Here is a 6,000-nt window from a genome sequence, read left to right on the forward strand (position 1 = left end):
AGGGTGGTGCTGTAGGGGATGGAGGAGAGGCAAAGAGCCAGGCTGTGGAGGCTAGGGAGTTGGTGCTTAACTCTGTGGCCAACGTAGCTGTAGAAGAACTGGACTAGAAGGAGACTGACTTGTCTCAGGTAGGCCACAGCTGATAGATGAGTTCTTCACCCCTGTGGCCACAGTTTTTCAGGAAGTAGAAGTACAGTCATGGGTTCAGAATGAACATGGGGACAGGGTATGTTTAATCTAAAGGGTATTGAAAGGCAACATCAGGGCGGGAGGGCTCATCCCACCTTTAGGAAAGCAGAAGGCATGGATTGACATCTCTGGAGTTAACCTTTGACACATCTGCCTCCCTCAAGGGGAGGATGGAACAAGCTCCCTGGGACACTGCATTTGTTGGATCCTGATAAGAATAGCCATTCACACAAGACCATCTTGCTGACTTTGAGCAGCACAACTACTTGAGTCCTAGATACTGCCTCCTTAGATTCCATCCTTCCAGCCTCCTCCCTTCACCAACCAGTTCCTATTCTCCCGGTCCCAGCTTGTCTCAAAGCTGAGTCCCAAGTCTCTTCATCCAGAGTGGATCATCAAACTGGGGGTTTGGGGAGCAAAGTTTGACCTCATTGTTTAATTAGAATCAGGCCATAGGCAAAGCTCTGGAACTCTGGAGCCTTTGTGAAGAGCTATCAACCAGGATGCCTTTCTCCTAGTAGGAGTCCTTGCCCTGGGCCTGTTTCAGCTTTAGCTGTTAATCAGGCTGGGAGGGCAATAGGAGTGACTAGCCCTGGATGATCCACTGAGCAGTGCAAGGGGTCACCTATTCTGGGAAGGGCCTGGGGAGCACTCATCTGGAGATAAGATGGTACAATATAGTCTTGGTTGTGCTTCCTTTTATCTTCCTGGTTTGGGGTATGTTACCTAACCTTTCTGAAATCCTGAGGCAAACTAAGAATAATACCTAGAAAACTTACTGTGAAACTATGTGATACATATGAAAGTACATAACAAAATATTCAACTCAAGGTAGACTTCAGAGATTAGTTTTCTTCTTCCCTCTACTTATTCACAGTATTGCCACATTTACACTAAAAGATAGTGACCAATTCAAAGAATCAGACCCAAAGATGGTTGGATCCTGACAGAAGTGGCCATTCACATAAGATCATTAAATGGAAGGGACACCAGAGGTTTGAATCCCCTTGTTAACTCCAATAAGTGATTATCCAGTCCTTAAGCTTTTCCACAGAAAGGGATTTCCCCGTCTCCTAAAGAAGTCTGTATCATTTAAGGAGAGCTCTGATCAATAACATTTCCTTAAAAGCCTGTTTGGGTACTTCAGAATGCTAACGAGATTTACGAGCATCATCTCATGACACACGCCCATCATGATTGTTTCAGTGGGGTATGAGACCCTCTGTAAGGAGGCACTGGGCCAAGGTCCAGCTCCCAGGTCTGCCACTGAACTCAGTGTGATCTCTGTCAAGTTATTTGCCTTTTTGGGTTAGTCTCATCTGTAAAATGAAAGGCCAGATTTCTTTTCTTGTTTCCCTTTTATGACTATGCCAGTGAATTTCTGCTTCTGTGACATCTTTATAAACTCTCAAGAGAGATTATATTAGGACAAACTTAAGATGTACCTTGAAAATAGTTTTCACTATATAATACACAGTTCTTTATTTGGATTTTGCTATCCATTTAAGACATTTTAGAAAATATAAAAATCACTTTTGACTAAGAACCCAACTTGCTGTGACAGGAAGAGACCATAGCATTAGACATTTTAAAATGTTGCAGATTCCCTCCAGTTCTGAGGAAACCCTGGTGGCACAGTGGTTAAGTGCTATGGTTGCTAACCGAAAAGTCAGCAGTTCAAATCTACCAGGTGCTCCTTGGAAACCCTAAGGGGCAGTTCTTTGTCCTACAGGGTCACTATGAGTTGGAATCGACTCAACGTTTCCAAAGTTGGTGATCCTGGCCACTTCCCTCACTTCGTTCATTAATACTGACAGGCTTTTTTACTGGCAGTTTATTTTGGCCAAGCCTCATTCCTTGCTAAACCATCTCGGACAGAGAAGGGCATGAAAAATATTTTCTACTGTGCAAGAGAGAATCTGGGTCAATCACTAAGGGAAAAGGACAGTGGGGTCTTAGGAATGTCTCAAAATAATTCTCCAACACTTCGGATATCCTCTCCACGTCTTTTTCTGTGCCTTCTTGATCATCCTCTTTCACATTTTCCAATTATGCAAGTACAGCCCTACTTTCTTCGACTTGATTTTACAGTCGATGCTTTGGCAAAGGAGGTTCTGTCTTGAAAGAACCCAAGACGGAGTGCAAAGTTGAGGAAGATGTCTCCTCAAGAAGTCTGCACATGCCTGCCGGGTATAATTCCAAAGGCCATCAGGTTAGAAGGGCCGTCTTAGAGAAGAAATTCAAGGAATGGTGCTAGATCCAATGATTCAGAGTACGTTTGTTTTTTCTTTAACTCTGAAAGCCGAACAAGGCACCGAGCATCCAGGGCTGCTTTTGAGCGGGACACTTCATTAAACAGCGCGCTAACTTCTTCAATTAGTCTGTCGCTTGGCGAACTCAACATAATTCCGTTGGAAACTTTCCATGAGCTGCCAGTATTGGCGGCTCGTCCCTCGTCCTCAGCGGTGATGGCAGCGGGCTTGGTCCCTCTCCGCGGTCACTGACACCACACCCTTTTCAATACCCAGAGTCATCCTAGGTCGTCCCGGCGGGGTATTAAGTAGCCTCCTAGAGCCGCAGGGGAACCCCGCCGTCCAAACTGCTGAGAATTAAACCCCAGCTCTCAGAGAAGCCACAGCGCTCCACTACCTTAACCTCCACCGTCCAGGTACTTCCGGGAAGCACAGGGCAGCTGAGCGCATGCGCACTTCTCAGCTGTCCTCTCGCGAGCAGCGCGAGTCGCGCTCACCGCCTCCAACCCCTCGGGGAAGGCCGATTCGCCGCCGTTACTTCCGGGTTTCCCGGAAGCTGCACGTGGCCTCCCGGTAGTCTCCGTTTCTCAAGGGTTGTTTTCTTAAGGCGGTTTTTTACGGTTTTTTTTTACGGTTCGTAGCGCAACAGCCTCTTTGGTGTACTGTAGACCGTTCTCTTCTTTGTTTTTAAATGCATTACAGGTATTTGTTGAGGTAAAAATATTGCAGATACAGCTGGAGGAACCCCGAGACATGACTCCCCGACACTCAGCCAACTGGGAACTGCAGCCACTCCCAAGGCCCACCTTTCAGACAAAGAGGACCTGGGGGTGAAAGAGGGAGAGTGCTGTCACATGGTGGGGTTTGCAGTAGATGTTACAAAATAATATGTGTAATATATGTGTGTAAATTTTTTAACAAGAAAGTAACAAGCTGTAAACTTTCACCCAAAGCACAATAAAATAAAAAAAAAAAATAGTGCAGGTGTGTGGTTTAGAAAAGATAATTATACAGAAAGGTTTACGAGGATAAACATTACCCTTTTCCTGCTCTCCGCCCTCAACAGTCCCGCTTCTCAGCAGCTTTTTTTTTTTTTTTTTTTGAGGCAGCCAATTTTAACTGTTTAGTTTTAGGTTTCTTCATTAGGTTTGATACCAAACATGTTTTCCAGGCATAATGTTAAAATATTTTACCTTTTTTTTTTTTTTTTCTTTAACAAAAGCACTGAGCACACGCTCATGAGGCACAGTAGTTAGGACGGGGCCACCGGTGTACTGGAAACGGTGTATTCAGAAGTGTCTTCATATCCTGCAGGTCACTGTGGATATCCCGTTATTCCTCAACTGGAACCCTGCCTCTGAGTCTAGCCCCTCCATCTCACGTCTGCTCTAGACTTGCTGTCCCTTCATCCTTCTGCTTCTCCTCCTCCAGGTGCCTTAGCGCTTGGAGTGTCTCCAATGCATGTCTGAGAGATTTCCTAAACCCACAACTAGAACAAGAACCCTCATACACTGTTGCTGCTGCTGCTGCTGCTGCCAGCCACGATCTTTCCCAAGAACAACCTGGGCATGCGCGAAAAGAGTCATTCAATAGATTTTTACCTTCTGACGCGCCAGTCCTACTTTGTGGACCATGTATATCGTAAAGCTTTGGTATTTGTGCTCCCCGTTCGAATATAGGTTTCTAGGTTCCACCCCTGGTGAGTTCCAAGGTCTGGGCAGGGGCTGGGGTTCTTTAACAAGCTCCTCAAGTGACTCTGTTACAGATGATCCAGGAACATCCTTTGAGAAACACTGCCCTAAGGAAATTATTTTTTAAACTGATTTATTTGTATGAGGTTCTCATAAAACTGTTTAGAATAGACCAAAAACAAAGACGAAGCCCCAAAACTCCATTGTTGGGAAAAGGCTAAATAAACATTATACTTTAATGAAGAAATGGTGTTTTGCCATTAAACAAACAAAAAAATCAGTGAACGATAGACTGAAGAACACACCTGAAATACGTTGAGATCATCTAGTTTAATGCCAGAGTGGTTTTCCCATTCTCACACCATGAATTTCCCCAAACAGGGTTTAAAAAAAAAAAAAAATTAAAAAAGCTAATGTTATATAGCAAGGGTAGAACACAAGAGAGCATGTATCAAGGGGAAAAAAAGTCTGTATATGTATATATAGTTGGAATCGATTTGAGGGCAACTAGCAACAACAATGTATTTAGCCCACCCATAAGATCGGAAGAGTCTTGCAAGTGATTAGAGTCCACCGTAAAGGAATTCTGTGTATTCTTGTAGTAGTAAGTTGTTTTATTTATTTATTTATTTTTTTACTGTGGACACAGTTAAATATACTCCCCAATTAAAAAGTATCTCCTCCTGTAATTCCTTTTCCTTTAAAATTCACAGCATAGACATCTTTTATTTCAAAAGAAGCCCCTGGGCTCAAACAACTGCTGTAGTTCTAGTTCATTGCCAACTACGTCCCACCAGACCAGAGAACGGTAATGTGGACCCAGATAGAAACTCTTCCCAAACCAAGGAAAATAGTCAGGAGAGAGCCCCTGGGAAAACACTACAGCCATGTTGCTTTTTAAAAGCAGGGCAGCATTTTGCTCAGATGCTATAGCAGAACCCTGATCAAAAGGGGGAAAGTGCAGAACAGAATTCCAAATTCTCATGGGCTCCAGATTTCCTGGAGCCATGAAAGTTAGATGAACCCCTGAAATTATTGCCCTGAGATACCCTTAAACCTTAGACCAAAAGTAGCTCCTGAAGTGTTCTTAAAACTAAGGGATAGTTTACCTTAAACTAATAAAAAATGTCTGCCTTGAACATTATGCTCTTTTAAGATCTATCAGTACAGGATCAAATGCACAACAGCAACCCGAAAGATTAGATAGGAGCCTCAGGGGGCAGTGAGTTTACGTTAATGGAGGAGGAACAAGTCAGAAAAGGAGGGTGAGAATGACGGCACAACTCAAAGAATGTGATCAGTGTCACTAAATGGTATGTGTAGAAACTGTTGAACTGGTTGTATGTTTTCTTATGTGTATTCTCAACAACAGCAACAAAATAAATAAAATTAAAAAAAAAAAAGTTGATGCTCAGAGGCTGTTACGGCTTAAAGGTCAAGTAGCCAAAATAAAAATGATTAAAATAAATAAATAAAAGCAGGACAGGAAGAAATAAAAAAAATGATGGAATTTCTTAGAGGTCTTAGTATGAATAAGAAAGGGGCAATATGAAAAAGAATATATGCAGAACTTTGTCAGAGATATGTTTATGAAATTCATCCTTTGAAAGGCTTTTTGGTACTTGATAAACTTTTTCAATTACAGTAGGATATATTTTATAATTAGGCAAAACAAACTGAAAAAAAAAAACTGAAGAAAGATATAAATACATATGTGTCCCCCCAAATAAAATCCACATAATCATTTGGAAAGAGGAAATTCATAAATAAATGTGCTGTACATGAATGCGTGTATTTTTATCTTGCTCTCTGTGTGTATATAGAAATTATATATTTTTTACATTTCAGTATTTCACCCATTTTCCATA

Source organism: Loxodonta africana, chromosome 1, assembly GCF_030014295.1.
Source record: "Loxodonta africana isolate mLoxAfr1 chromosome 1, mLoxAfr1.hap2, whole genome shotgun sequence".
Classification (NCBI taxonomy): Eukaryota; Metazoa; Chordata; class Mammalia; order Proboscidea; family Elephantidae; genus Loxodonta; species Loxodonta africana.